Here is an 11,611-nt window from a genome sequence, read left to right as displayed (position 1 = left end):
TCTTATAAATACAAGGCAGATGCTAATTGAAAACACAAGGAAATTTGATCCTATTAAAAAGGCAGGAAGCTGCATTTAGTCAATTCATCATTAAATGCTTACTACAAGGCAGTGTTGCTGATGAAATAGTGCAGGGGCACACCCTCGTGGACAAAATGCTTACAGCACCTGGTATTCCCAGGCGGTCTCCCATCCAAGTACTAACCAGGCCCGACCCTGCTTAGCTTCCGAGATCAGACGAGATCGGGCGTACCCAGGCTGGTATGGCCGTAAGCGAGAAACAATCTCTTGCTACAACATATATAGTCAAAGTGAGTCTGATAAAACAGACATTTAGTCAATTCATCATTAAATGCTTAATACAAGGCAGTGTTGCTGATGAAATAGTGCAAGAGCACACCCTCGTGGACAAAATGCTTACAGCACCTGGTATTCCCAGGCGGTCTCCCATCCAAGTACTAACCAGGCCCGACCCTGCTTAGCTTCCGAGATCAGACGAGATCGGGCGTACCCAGGCTGGTATGGCCGTAAGCGAGAAACAATCTCTTGCTACAACATATATAGTCAAAGTGAGTGTGATAAACAGACATTGCATTTTCACCAATTAGATAAGCAGCTTGAACTTTGTGTCACTGAAAAAGTAGAAGAAATTACAAACACTGTTCCCATCACTTTTTACCACAGGTAGTTGGATAAAATACAAACTTTATTTCCTTTCATCATTTGAACAGGGCAAAGGAGCACAAAGCACACACAAGCTGCATTCAGCAACAATATTCTTGTTTGTCTTATAAATACAAGGCAGATGCTAATTGAAAACACAAGGAAATTTGATCCTATTAAAAAGGCAGGAAGCTGCATTTAGTCAATTCATCATTAAATGCTTACTACAAGGCAGTGTTGCTGATGAAATAGTGCAGGGGCACACCCTCGTGGACAAAATGCTTACAGCACCTGGTATTCCCAGGCGGTCTCCCATCCAAGTACTAACCAGGCCCGACCCTGCTTAGCTTCCGAGATCAGACGAGATCGGGCGTACCCAGGCTGGTATGGCCGTAAGCGAGAAACAATCTCTTGCTACAACATATATAGTCAAAGTGAGTCTGATAAAACAGACATTTAGTCAATTCATCATTAAATGCTTAATACAAGGCAGTGTTGCTGATGAAATAGTGCAAGAGCACACCCTCGTGGACAAAATGCTTACAGCACCTGGTATTCCCAGGCGGTCTCCCATCCAAGTACTAACCAGGCCCGACCCTGCCTAGCTTCCGAGATCAGACGAGATCGGGCGTACCCAGGCTGGTATGGCCGTAAGCGAGAAACAATCTCTTGCGACAACATATATAGTCAAAGTGAGTGTGATAAACAGACATTGCATTTTCACCAATTAGATAAGCAGCTTGAACTTTGTGTCACTGAAAAAGTAGAAGAAATTACAAACACTGTTCCCATCACTTTTTACCACAGGTAGTTGGATAAAATACAAACTTTATTTCCTTTCATCATTTGAACAGGGCAAAGGAGCACAAAGCACACACAAGCTGCATTCAGCAACAATATTCTTGTTTGTCTTATAAATACAAGGCAGATGCTAATTGAAAACACAAGGAAATTTGATCCTATTAAAAAGGCAGGAAGCTGCATTTAGTCAATTCATCATTAAATGCTTACTACAAGGCAGTGTTGCTGATGAAATAGTGCAGGGGCACACCCTCGTGGACAAAATGCTTACAGCACCTGGTATTCCCAGGCGGTCTCCCATCCAAGTAGTAACCAGGCCCGACCCTGCTTAGCTTCCGAGATCAGACGAGATCGGGCGTACCCAGGCTGGTATGGCCGTAAGCGAGAAACAATCTCTTGCTACAACATATATAGTCAAAGTGAGTCTGATAAAACAGACATTTAGTCAATTCATCATTAAATGCTTAATACAAGGCAGTGTTGCTGATGAAATAGTGCAAGAGCACACCCTCGTGGACAAAATGCTTACAGCACCTGGTATTCCCAGGCGGTCTCCCATCCAAGTACTAACCAGGCCCGACCCTGCCTAGCTTCCGAGATCAGACGAGATCGGGCGTACCCAGGCTGGTATGGCCGTAAGCGAGAAACAATCTCTTGCTACAACATATATAGTCAAAGTGAGTGTGATAAACAGACATTGCATTTTCACCAATTAGATAAGCAGCTTGAACTTTGTGTCACTGAAAAAGTAGAAGAAATTACAAACACTGTTCCCATCACTTTTTAGCACAGGTAGTTGGATAAAATACAAACTTTATTTCCTTTCATCATTTGAACAGGGCAAAGGAGCACAAAGCACACACAAGCTGCATTCAGCAACAATATTCTTGTTTGTCTTATAAATACAAGGCAGATGCTAATTGAAAACACAAGGAAATTTGATCCTATTAAAAAGGCAGGAAGCTGCATTTAGTCAATTCATCATTAAATGCTTACTACAAGGCAGTGTTGCTGATGAAATAGTGCAGGGGCACACCCTCGTGGACAAAATGCTTACAGCACCTGGTATTCCCAGGCGGTCTCCCATCCAAGTACTAACCAGGCCCGACCCTGCCTAGCTTCCGAGATCAGACGAGATCGGGCGTACCCAGGCTGGTATGGCCGTAAGCGAGAAACAATCTCTTGCTACAACATATATAGTCAAAGTGAGTGTGATAAACAGACATTGCATTTTCACCAATTAGATAAGCAGCTTGAACTTTGTGTCACTGAAAAAGTAGAAGAAATTACAAACACTGTTCCCATCACTTTTTAGCACAGGTAGTTGGATAAAATACAAACTTTATTTCCTTTCATCATTTGAACAGGGCAAAGGAGCACAAAGCACACACAAGCTGCATTCAGCAACAATATTCTTGTTTGTCTTATAAATACAAGGCAGATGCTAATTGAAAACACAAGGAAATTTGATCCTATTAAAAAGGCAGGAAGCTGCATTTAGTCAATTCATCATTAAATGCTTACTACAAGGCAGTGTTGCTGATGAAATAGTGCAGGGGCACACCCTCGTGGACAAAATGCTTACAGCACCTGGTATTCCCAGGCGGTCTCCCATCCAAGTACTAACCAGGCCCGACCCTGCCTAGCTTCCGAGATCAGACGAGATCGGGCGTACCCAGGCTGGTATGGCCGTAAGCGAGAAACAATCTCTTGCTACAACATATATAGTCAAAGTGAGTGTGATAAACAGACATTGCATTTTCACCAATTAGATAAGCAGCTTGAACTTTGTGTCACTGAAAAAGTAGAAGAAATTACAAACACTGTTCCCATCACTTTTTAGCACAGGTAGTTGGATAAAATACAAACTTTATTTCCTTTCATCATTTGAACAGGGCAAAGGAGCACAAAGCACACACAAGCTGCATTCAGCAACAATATTCTTGTTTGTCTTATAAATACAAGGCAGATGCTAATTGAAAACACAAGGAAATTTGATCCTATTAAAAAGGCAGGAAGCTGCATTTAGTCAATTCATCATTAAATGCTTACTACAAGGCAGTGTTGCTGATGAAATAGTGCAGGGGCACACCCTCGTGGACAAAATGCTTACAGCACCTGGTATTCCCAGGCGGTCTCCCATCCAAGTACTAACCAGGCCCGACCCTGCTTAGCTTCCGAGATCAGACGAGATCGGGCGTACCCAGGCTGGTATGGCCGTAAGCGAGAAACAATCTCTTGCTACAACATATATAGTCAAAGTGAGTCTGATAAAACAGACATTTAGTCAATTCATCATTAAATGCTTAATACAAGGCAGTGTTGCTGATGAAATAGTGCAAGAGCACACCCTCGTGGACAAAATGCTTACAGCACCTGGTATTCCCAGGCGGTCTCCCATCCAAGTACTAACCAGGCCCGACCCTGCTTAGCTTCCGAGATCAGACGAGATCGGGCGTACCCAGGCTGGTATGGCCGTAAGCGAGAAACAATCTCTTGCTACAACATATATAGTCAAAGTGAGTCTGATAAAACAGACATTTAGTCAATTCATCATTAAATGCTTAATACAAGGCAGTGTTGCTGATGAAATAGTGCAAGAGCACACCCTCGTGGACAAAATGCTTACAGCACCTGGTATTCCCAGGCGGTCTCCCATCCAAGTACTAACCAGGCCAGACCCTGCTTAGCTTCCGAGATCAGACGAGATCGGGCGTACCCAGGCTGGTATGGCCGTATGCGAGAAACAATCTCTTGCTACAACATATATAGTCAAAGTGAGTGTGATAAACAGACATTGCATTTTCACCAATTAGATAAGCAGCTTGAACTTTGTGTCACTGAAAAAGTAGAAGAAATTACAAACACTGTTCCCATCACTTTTTAGCACAGGTAGTTGGATAAAATACAAACTTTATTTCCTTTCATCATTTGAACAGGGCAAAGGAGCACAAAGCACACACAAGCTGCATTCAGCAACAATATTCTTGTTTGTCTTATAAATACAAGGCAGATGCTAATTGAAAACACAAGGAAATTTGATCCTATTAAAAAGGCAGGAAGCTGCATTTAGTCAATTCATCATTAAATGCTTACTACAAGGCAGTGTTGCTGATGAAATAGTGCAGGGGCACACCCTCGTGGACAAAATGCTTACAGCACCTGGTATTCCCAGGCGGTCTCCCATCCAAGTACTAACCAGGCCCGACCCTGCTTAGCTTCCGAGATCAGACGAGATCGGGCGTACCCAGGCTGGTATGGCCGTAAGCGAGAAACAATCTCTTGCTACAACATATATAGTCAAAGTGAGTCTGATAAAACAGACATTTAGTCAATTCATCATTAAATGCTTAATACAAGGCAGTGTTGCTGATGAAATAGTGCAAGAGCACACCCTCGTGGACAAAATGCTTACAGCACCTGGTATTCCCAGGCGGTCTCCCATCCAAGTACTAACCAGGCCCGACCCTGCTTAGCTTCCGAGATCAGACGAGATCGGGCGTACCCAGGCTGGTATGGCCGTAAGCGAGAAACAATCTCTTGCTACAACATATATAGTCAAAGTGAGTGTGATAAACAGACATTGCATTTTCACCAATTAGATAAGCAGCTTGAACTTTGTGTCACTGAAAAAGTAGAAGAAATTACAAACACTGTTCCCATCACTTTTTAGCACAGGTAGTTGGATAAAATACAAACTTTATTTCCTTTCATCATTTGAACAGGGCAAAGGAGCACAAAGCACACACAAGCTGCATTCAGCAACAATATTCTTGTTTGTCTTATAAATACAAGGCAGATGCTAATTGAAAACACAAGGAAATTTGATCCTATTAAAAAGGCAGGAAGCTGCATTTAGTCAATTCATCATTAAATGCTTACTACAAGGCAGTGTTGCTGATGAAATAGTGCAGGGGCACACCCTCGTGGACAAAATGCTTACAGCACCTGGTATTCCCAGGCGGTCTCCCATCCAAGTACTAACCAGGCCCGACCCTGCTTAGCTTCCGAGATCAGACGAGATCGGGCGTACCCAGGCTGGTATGGCCGTAAGCGAGAAACAATCTCTTGCTACAACATATATAGTCAAAGTGAGTCTGATAAAACAGACATTTAGTCAATTCATCATTAAATGCTTAATACAAGGCAGTGTTGCTGATGAAATAGTGCAAGAGCACACCCTCGTGGACAAAATGCTTACAGCACCTGGTATTCCCAGGCGGTCTCCCATCCAAGTACTAACCAGGCCCGACCCTGCTTAGCTTCCGAGATCAGACGAGATCGGGCGTACCCAGGCTGGTATGGCCGTAAGCGAGAAACAATCTCTTGCTACAACATATATAGTCAAAGTGAGTGTGATAAACAGACATTGCATTTTCACCAATTAGATAAGCAGCTTGAACTTTGTGTCACTGAAAAAGTAGAAGAAATTACAAACACTGTTCCCATCACTTTTTAGCACAGGTAGTTGGATAAAATACAAACTTTATTTCCTTTCATCATTTGAACAGGGCAAAGGAGCACAAAGCACACACAAGCTGCATTCAGCAACAATATTCTTGTTTGTCTTATAAATACAAGGCAGATGCTAATTGAAAACACAAGGAAATTTGATCCTATTAAAAAGGCAGGAAGCTGCATTTAGTCAATTCATCATTAAATGCTTACTACAAGGCAGTGTTGCTGATGAAATAGTGCAGGGGCACACCCTCGTGGACAAAATGCTTACAGCACCTGGTATTCACAGGCGGTCTCCCATCCAAGTACTAACCAGGCCCGACCCTGCTTAGCTTCCGAGATCAGACGAGATCGGGCGTACCCAGGCTGGTATGGCCGTAAGCGAGAAACAATCTCTTGCTACAACATATATAGTCAAAGTGAGTCTGATAAAACAGACATTTAGTCAATTCATCATTAAATGCTTAATACAAGCCAGTGTTGCTGATGAAATAGTGCAAGAGCACACCCTCGTGGACAAAATGCTTACAGCACCTGGTATTCCCAGGCGGTCTCCCATCCAAGTACTAACCAGGCCCGACCCTGCTTAGCTTCCGAGATCAGACGAGATCGGGCGTACCCAGGCTGGTATGGCCGTAAGCGAGAAACAATCTCTTGCTACAACATATATAGTCAAAGTGAGTGTGATAAACAGACATTGCATTTTCACCAATTAGATAAGCAGCTTGAACTTTGTGTCACTGAAAAAGTAGAAGAAATTACAAACACTGTTCCCATCACTTTTTACCACAGGTAGTTGGATAAAATACAAACTTTATTTCCTTTCATCATTTGAACAGGGCAAAGGAGCACAAAGCACACACAAGCTGCATTCAGCAACAATATTCTTGTTTGTCTTATAAATACAAGGCAGATGCTAATTGAAAACACAAGGAAATTTGATCCTATTAAAAAGGCAGGAAGCTGCATTTAGTCAATTCATCATTAAATGCTTACTACAAGGCAGTGTTGCTGATGAAATAGTGCAGGGGCACACCCTCGTGGACAAAATGCTTACAGCACCTGGTATTCCCAGGCGGTCTCCCATCCAAGTACTAACCAGGCCCGACCCTGCTTAGCTTCCGAGATCAGACGAGATCGGGCGTACCCAGGCTGGTATGGCCGTAAGCGAGAAACAATCTCTTGCTACAACATATATAGTCAAAGTGAGTCTGATAAAACAGACATTTAGTCAATTCATCATTAAATGCTTAATACAAGGCAGTGTTGCTGATGAAATAGTGCAAGAGCACACCCTCGTGGACAAAATGCTTACAGCACCTGGTATTCCCAGGCGGTCTCCCATCCAAGTACTAACCAGGCCCGACCCTGCTTAGCTTCCGAGATCAGACGAGATCGGGCGTACCCAGGCTGGTATGGCCGTAAGCGAGAAACAATCTCTTGCTACAACATATATAGTCAAAGTGAGTGTGATAAACAGACATTGCATTTTCACCAATTAGATAAGCAGCTTGAACTTTGTGTCACTGAAAAAGTAGAAGAAATTACAAACACTGTTCCCATCACTTTTTAGCACAGGTAGTTGGATAAAATACAAACTTTATTTCCTTTCATCATTTGAACAGGGCAAAGGAGCACAAAGCACACACAAGCTGCATTCAGCAACAATATTCTTGTTTGTCTTATAAATACAAGGCAGATGCTAATTGAAAACACAAGGAAATTTGATCCTATTAAAAAGGCAGGAAGCTGCATTTAGTCAATTCATCATTAAATGCTTACTACAAGGCAGTGTTGCTGATGAAATAGTGCAGGGGCACACCCTCGTGGACAAAATGCTTACAGCACCTGGTATTCACAGGCGGTCTCCCATCCAAGTACTAACCAGGCCCGACCCTGCTTAGCTTCCGAGATCAGACGAGATCGGGCGTACCCAGGCTGGTATGGCCGTAAGCGAGAAACAATCTCTTGCTACAACATATATAGTCAAAGTGAGTCTGATAAAACAGACATTTAGTCAATTCATCATTAAATGCTTAATACAAGCCAGTGTTGCTGATGAAATAGTGCAAGAGCACACCCTCGTGGACAAAATGCTTACAGCACCTGGTATTCCCAGGCGGTCTCCCATCCAAGTACTAACCAGGCCCGACCCTGCTTAGCTTCCGAGATCAGACGAGATCGGGCGTACCCAGGCTGGTATGGCCGTAAGCGAGAAACAATCTCTTGCTACAACATATATAGTCAAAGTGAGTCTGATAAAACAGACATTTAGTCAATTCATCATTAAATGCTTAATACAAGGCAGTGTTGCTGATGAAATAGTGCAAGAGCACAACCTCGTGGACAAAATGCTTACAGCACCTGGTATTCCCAGGCGGTCTCCCATCCAAGTACTAACCAGGCCCGACCCTGCTTAGCTTCCGAGATCAGACGAGATCGGGCGTACCCAGGCTGGTATGGCCGTAAGCGAGAAACAATCTCTTGCTACAACATATATAGTCAAAGTGAGTCTGATAAAACAGACATTTAGTCAATTCATCATTAAATGCTTAATACAAGGCAGTGTTGCTGATGAAATAGTGCAAGAGCACACCCTCGTGGACAAAATGCTTACAGCACCTGGTATTCCCAGGCGGTCTCCCATCCAAGTACTAACCAGGCCAGACCCTGCTTAGCTTCCGAGATCAGACGAGATCGGGCGTACCCAGGCTGGTATGGCCGTAAGCGAGAAACAATCTCTTGCTACAACATATATAGTCAAAGTGAGTGTGATAAACAGACATTGCATTTTCACCAATTAGATAAGCAGCTTGAACTTTGTGTCACTGAAAAAGTAGAAGAAATTACAAACACTGTTCCCATCACTTTTTAGCACAGGTAGTTGGATAAAATACAAACTTTATTTCCTTTCATCATTTGAACAGGGCAAAGGAGCACAAAGCACACACAAGCTGCATTCAGCAACAATATTCTTGTTTGTCTTATAAATACAAGGCAGATGCTAATTGAAAACACAAGGAAATTTGATCCTATTAAAAAGGCAGGAAGCTGCATTTAGTCAATTCATCATTAAATGCTTACTACAAGGCAGTGTTGCTGATGAAATAGTGCAGGGGCACACCCTCGTGGACAAAATGCTTACAGCACCTGGTATTCCCAGGCGGTCTCCCATCCAAGTACTAACCAGGCCCGACCCTGCTTAGCTTCCGAGATCAGACGAGATCGGGCGTACCCAGGCTGGTATGGCCGTAAGCGAGAAACAATCTCTTGCTACAACATATATAGTCAAAGTGAGTCTGATAAAACAGACATTTAGTCAATTCATCATTAAATGCTTAATACAAGGCAGTGTTGCTGATGAAATAGTGCAAGAGCACACCCTCGTGGACAAAATGCTTACAGCACCTGGTATTCCCAGGCGGTCTCCCATCCAAGTACTAACCAGGCCCGACCCTGCTTAGCTTCCGAGATCAGACGAGATCGGGCGTACCCAGGCTGGTATGGCCGTAAGCGAGAAACAATCTCTTGCTACAACATATATAGTCAAAGTGAGTGTGATAAACAGACATTGCATTTTCACCAATTAGATAAGCAGCTTGAACTTTGTGTCACTGAAAAAGTAGAAGAAATTACAAACACTGTTCCCATCACTTTTTAGCACAGGTAGTTGGATAAAATACAAACTTTATTTCCTTTCATCATTTGAACAGGGCAAAGGAGCACAAAGCACACACAAGCTGCATTCAGCAACAATATTCTTGTTTGTCTTATAAATACAAGGCAGATGCTAATTGAAAACACAAGGAAATTTGATCCTATTAAAAAGGCAGGAAGCTGCATTTAGTCAATTCATCATTAAATGCTTACTACAAGGCAGTGTTGCTGATGAAATAGTGCAGGGGCACACCCTCGTGGACAAAATGCTTACAGCACCTGGTATTCCCAGGCGGTCTCCCATCCAAGTACTAACCAGGCCCGACCCTGCTTAGCTTCCGAGATCAGACGAGATCGGGCGTACCCAGGCTGGTATGGCCGTAAGCGAGAAACAATCTCTTGCTACAACATATATAGTCAAAGTGAGTCTGATAAAACAGACATTTAGTCAATTCATCATTAAATGCTTAATACAAGGCAGTGTTGCTGATGAAATAGTGCAAGAGCACACCCTCGTGGACAAAATGCTTACAGCACCTGGTATTCCCAGGCGGTCTCCCATCCAAGTACTAACCAGGCCCGACCCTGCTTAGCTTCCGAGATCAGACGAGATCGGGCGTACCCAGGCTGGTATGGCCGTAAGCGAGAAACAATCTCTTGCTACAACATATATAGTCAAAGTGAGTGTGATAAACAGACATTGCATTTTCACCAATTAGATAAGCAGCTTGAACTTTGTGTCACTGAAAAAGTAGAAGAAATTACAAACACTGTTCCCATCACTTTTTAGCACAGGTAGTTGGATAAAATACAAACTTTATTTCCTTTCATCATTTGAACAGGGCAAAGGAGCACAAAGCACACACAAGCTGCATTCAGCAACAATATTCTTGTTTGTCTTATAAATACAAGGCAGATGCTAATTGAAAACACAAGGAAATTTGATCCTATTAAAAAGGCAGGAAGCTGCATTTAGTCAATTCATCATTAAATGCTTACTACAAGGCAGTGTTGCTGATGAAATAGTGCAGGGGCACACCCTCGTGGACAAAATGCTTACAGCACCTGGTATTCACAGGCGGTCTCCCATCCAAGTACTAACCAGGCCCGACCCTGCTTAGCTTCCGAGATCAGACGAGATCGGGCGTACCCAGGCTGGTATGGCCGTAAGCGAGAAACAATCTCTTGCTACAACATATATAGTCAAAGTGAGTCTGATAAAACAGACATTTAGTCAATTCATCATTAAATGCTTAATACAAGCCAGTGTTGCTGATGAAATAGTGCAAGAGCACACCCTCGTGGACAAAATGCTTACAGCACCTGGTATTCCCAGGCGGTCTCCCATCCAAGTACTAACCAGGCCCGACCCTGCTTAGCTTCCGAGATCAGACGAGATCGGGCGTACCCAGGCTGGTATGGCCGTAAGCGAGAAACAATCTCTTGCTACAACATATATAGTCAAAGTGAGTGTGATAAACAGACATTGCATTTTCACCAATTAGATAAGCAGCTTGAACTTTGTGTCACTGAAAAAGTAGAAGAAATTACAAACACTGTTCCCATCACTTTTTACCACAGGTAGTTGGATAAAATACAAACTTTATTTCCTTTCATCATTTGAACAGGGCAAAGGAGCACAAAGCACACACAAGCTGCATTCAGCAACAATATTCTTGTTTGTCTTATAAATACAAGGCAGATGCTAATTGAAAACACAAGGAAATTTGATCCTATTAAAAAGGCAGGAAGCTGCATTTAGTCAATTCATCATTAAATGCTTACTACAAGGCAGTGTTGCTGATGAAATAGTGCAGGGGCACACCCTCGTGGACAAAATGCTTACAGCACCTGGTATTCCCAGGCGGTCTCCCATCCAAGTACTAACCAGGCCCGACCCTGCTTAGCTTCCGAGATCAGACGAGATCGGGCGTACCCAGGCTGGTATGGCCGTAAGCGAGAAACAATCTCTTGCTACAACATATATAGTCAAAGTGAGTCTGATAAAACAGACATTTAGTCAATTCATCAT

General features: G+C 43.1%; 30 non-coding genes across 30 annotated transcripts; all 30 read right to left on the bottom strand.

Moving 5' to 3' along the window:
* Positions 1 to 156: 156 nt before the first annotated feature.
* Positions 157 to 275, bottom strand: LOC145871580 (5S ribosomal RNA). Its single transcript, XR_014387210.1, has one exon. It is a non-coding gene; the product is annotated as a 5S ribosomal RNA (ribosomal RNA).
* A 139-nt stretch (positions 276 to 414) lies between these two features.
* LOC145871578 (5S ribosomal RNA) lies at positions 415 to 533 on the bottom strand. The gene has a single exon (XR_014387208.1). It is a non-coding gene; the product is annotated as a 5S ribosomal RNA (ribosomal RNA).
* Positions 534 to 942: 409 nt separating this feature from the next.
* On the bottom strand, positions 943 to 1,061 carry LOC145871577 (5S ribosomal RNA). The gene has a single exon (XR_014387207.1). It is a non-coding gene; the product is annotated as a 5S ribosomal RNA (ribosomal RNA).
* Positions 1,062 to 1,200: 139 nt separating this feature from the next.
* On the bottom strand, positions 1,201 to 1,319 carry LOC145868727 (5S ribosomal RNA). Its single transcript, XR_014384723.1, has one exon. It is a non-coding gene; the product is annotated as a 5S ribosomal RNA (ribosomal RNA).
* Positions 1,320 to 1,728: 409 nt separating this feature from the next.
* Positions 1,729 to 1,847, bottom strand: LOC145868355 (5S ribosomal RNA). Its single transcript, XR_014384351.1, has one exon. It is a non-coding gene; the product is annotated as a 5S ribosomal RNA (ribosomal RNA).
* Positions 1,848 to 1,986: 139 nt separating this feature from the next.
* LOC145868726 (5S ribosomal RNA) lies at positions 1,987 to 2,105 on the bottom strand. Its single transcript, XR_014384722.1, has one exon. It is a non-coding gene; the product is annotated as a 5S ribosomal RNA (ribosomal RNA).
* Positions 2,106 to 2,514: 409 nt separating this feature from the next.
* Positions 2,515 to 2,633, bottom strand: LOC145868725 (5S ribosomal RNA). Its single transcript, XR_014384721.1, has one exon. It is a non-coding gene; the product is annotated as a 5S ribosomal RNA (ribosomal RNA).
* Positions 2,634 to 3,042: 409 nt separating this feature from the next.
* On the bottom strand, positions 3,043 to 3,161 carry LOC145868724 (5S ribosomal RNA). The gene has a single exon (XR_014384720.1). It is a non-coding gene; the product is annotated as a 5S ribosomal RNA (ribosomal RNA).
* A 409-nt stretch (positions 3,162 to 3,570) lies between these two features.
* Positions 3,571 to 3,689, bottom strand: LOC145871576 (5S ribosomal RNA). The gene has a single exon (XR_014387206.1). It is a non-coding gene; the product is annotated as a 5S ribosomal RNA (ribosomal RNA).
* A 139-nt stretch (positions 3,690 to 3,828) lies between these two features.
* On the bottom strand, positions 3,829 to 3,947 carry LOC145871575 (5S ribosomal RNA). Its single transcript, XR_014387205.1, has one exon. It is a non-coding gene; the product is annotated as a 5S ribosomal RNA (ribosomal RNA).
* Positions 3,948 to 4,086: 139 nt separating this feature from the next.
* Positions 4,087 to 4,205, bottom strand: LOC145870014 (5S ribosomal RNA). Its single transcript, XR_014386010.1, has one exon. It is a non-coding gene; the product is annotated as a 5S ribosomal RNA (ribosomal RNA).
* Positions 4,206 to 4,614: 409 nt separating this feature from the next.
* LOC145871574 (5S ribosomal RNA) lies at positions 4,615 to 4,733 on the bottom strand. The gene has a single exon (XR_014387204.1). It is a non-coding gene; the product is annotated as a 5S ribosomal RNA (ribosomal RNA).
* A 139-nt stretch (positions 4,734 to 4,872) lies between these two features.
* On the bottom strand, positions 4,873 to 4,991 carry LOC145871573 (5S ribosomal RNA). The gene has a single exon (XR_014387203.1). It is a non-coding gene; the product is annotated as a 5S ribosomal RNA (ribosomal RNA).
* A 409-nt stretch (positions 4,992 to 5,400) lies between these two features.
* LOC145871572 (5S ribosomal RNA) lies at positions 5,401 to 5,519 on the bottom strand. The gene has a single exon (XR_014387202.1). It is a non-coding gene; the product is annotated as a 5S ribosomal RNA (ribosomal RNA).
* A 139-nt stretch (positions 5,520 to 5,658) lies between these two features.
* On the bottom strand, positions 5,659 to 5,777 carry LOC145871571 (5S ribosomal RNA). Its single transcript, XR_014387201.1, has one exon. It is a non-coding gene; the product is annotated as a 5S ribosomal RNA (ribosomal RNA).
* A 409-nt stretch (positions 5,778 to 6,186) lies between these two features.
* LOC145875479 (5S ribosomal RNA) lies at positions 6,187 to 6,305 on the bottom strand. Its single transcript, XR_014391115.1, has one exon. It is a non-coding gene; the product is annotated as a 5S ribosomal RNA (ribosomal RNA).
* Positions 6,306 to 6,444: 139 nt separating this feature from the next.
* On the bottom strand, positions 6,445 to 6,563 carry LOC145871570 (5S ribosomal RNA). Its single transcript, XR_014387200.1, has one exon. It is a non-coding gene; the product is annotated as a 5S ribosomal RNA (ribosomal RNA).
* A 409-nt stretch (positions 6,564 to 6,972) lies between these two features.
* On the bottom strand, positions 6,973 to 7,091 carry LOC145871569 (5S ribosomal RNA). Its single transcript, XR_014387199.1, has one exon. It is a non-coding gene; the product is annotated as a 5S ribosomal RNA (ribosomal RNA).
* A 139-nt stretch (positions 7,092 to 7,230) lies between these two features.
* LOC145871567 (5S ribosomal RNA) lies at positions 7,231 to 7,349 on the bottom strand. The gene has a single exon (XR_014387197.1). It is a non-coding gene; the product is annotated as a 5S ribosomal RNA (ribosomal RNA).
* A 409-nt stretch (positions 7,350 to 7,758) lies between these two features.
* On the bottom strand, positions 7,759 to 7,877 carry LOC145875478 (5S ribosomal RNA). Its single transcript, XR_014391114.1, has one exon. It is a non-coding gene; the product is annotated as a 5S ribosomal RNA (ribosomal RNA).
* A 139-nt stretch (positions 7,878 to 8,016) lies between these two features.
* On the bottom strand, positions 8,017 to 8,135 carry LOC145871566 (5S ribosomal RNA). The gene has a single exon (XR_014387196.1). It is a non-coding gene; the product is annotated as a 5S ribosomal RNA (ribosomal RNA).
* A 139-nt stretch (positions 8,136 to 8,274) lies between these two features.
* Positions 8,275 to 8,393, bottom strand: LOC145871565 (5S ribosomal RNA). Its single transcript, XR_014387195.1, has one exon. It is a non-coding gene; the product is annotated as a 5S ribosomal RNA (ribosomal RNA).
* A 139-nt stretch (positions 8,394 to 8,532) lies between these two features.
* Positions 8,533 to 8,651, bottom strand: LOC145868926 (5S ribosomal RNA). The gene has a single exon (XR_014384921.1). It is a non-coding gene; the product is annotated as a 5S ribosomal RNA (ribosomal RNA).
* A 409-nt stretch (positions 8,652 to 9,060) lies between these two features.
* LOC145871564 (5S ribosomal RNA) lies at positions 9,061 to 9,179 on the bottom strand. Its single transcript, XR_014387194.1, has one exon. It is a non-coding gene; the product is annotated as a 5S ribosomal RNA (ribosomal RNA).
* Positions 9,180 to 9,318: 139 nt separating this feature from the next.
* LOC145871563 (5S ribosomal RNA) lies at positions 9,319 to 9,437 on the bottom strand. Its single transcript, XR_014387193.1, has one exon. It is a non-coding gene; the product is annotated as a 5S ribosomal RNA (ribosomal RNA).
* Positions 9,438 to 9,846: 409 nt separating this feature from the next.
* LOC145871562 (5S ribosomal RNA) lies at positions 9,847 to 9,965 on the bottom strand. Its single transcript, XR_014387192.1, has one exon. It is a non-coding gene; the product is annotated as a 5S ribosomal RNA (ribosomal RNA).
* A 139-nt stretch (positions 9,966 to 10,104) lies between these two features.
* On the bottom strand, positions 10,105 to 10,223 carry LOC145871561 (5S ribosomal RNA). The gene has a single exon (XR_014387191.1). It is a non-coding gene; the product is annotated as a 5S ribosomal RNA (ribosomal RNA).
* A 409-nt stretch (positions 10,224 to 10,632) lies between these two features.
* On the bottom strand, positions 10,633 to 10,751 carry LOC145875477 (5S ribosomal RNA). Its single transcript, XR_014391113.1, has one exon. It is a non-coding gene; the product is annotated as a 5S ribosomal RNA (ribosomal RNA).
* Positions 10,752 to 10,890: 139 nt separating this feature from the next.
* On the bottom strand, positions 10,891 to 11,009 carry LOC145871560 (5S ribosomal RNA). Its single transcript, XR_014387190.1, has one exon. It is a non-coding gene; the product is annotated as a 5S ribosomal RNA (ribosomal RNA).
* Positions 11,010 to 11,418: 409 nt separating this feature from the next.
* LOC145871559 (5S ribosomal RNA) lies at positions 11,419 to 11,537 on the bottom strand. The gene has a single exon (XR_014387189.1). It is a non-coding gene; the product is annotated as a 5S ribosomal RNA (ribosomal RNA).
* Between the last annotated feature and the right edge of the window lie 74 nt (positions 11,538 to 11,611).

Source organism: Salmo salar, unplaced genomic scaffold (genome assembly GCF_965601325.2).
Source record: "Salmo salar unplaced genomic scaffold, fSalSal1 ptg000293l, whole genome shotgun sequence".
Classification (NCBI taxonomy): Eukaryota; Metazoa; Chordata; class Actinopteri; order Salmoniformes; family Salmonidae; genus Salmo; species Salmo salar.
Note: the sequence above shows the minus strand (reverse complement) of the source record. Positions and strands in the feature narration are given on the sequence as shown.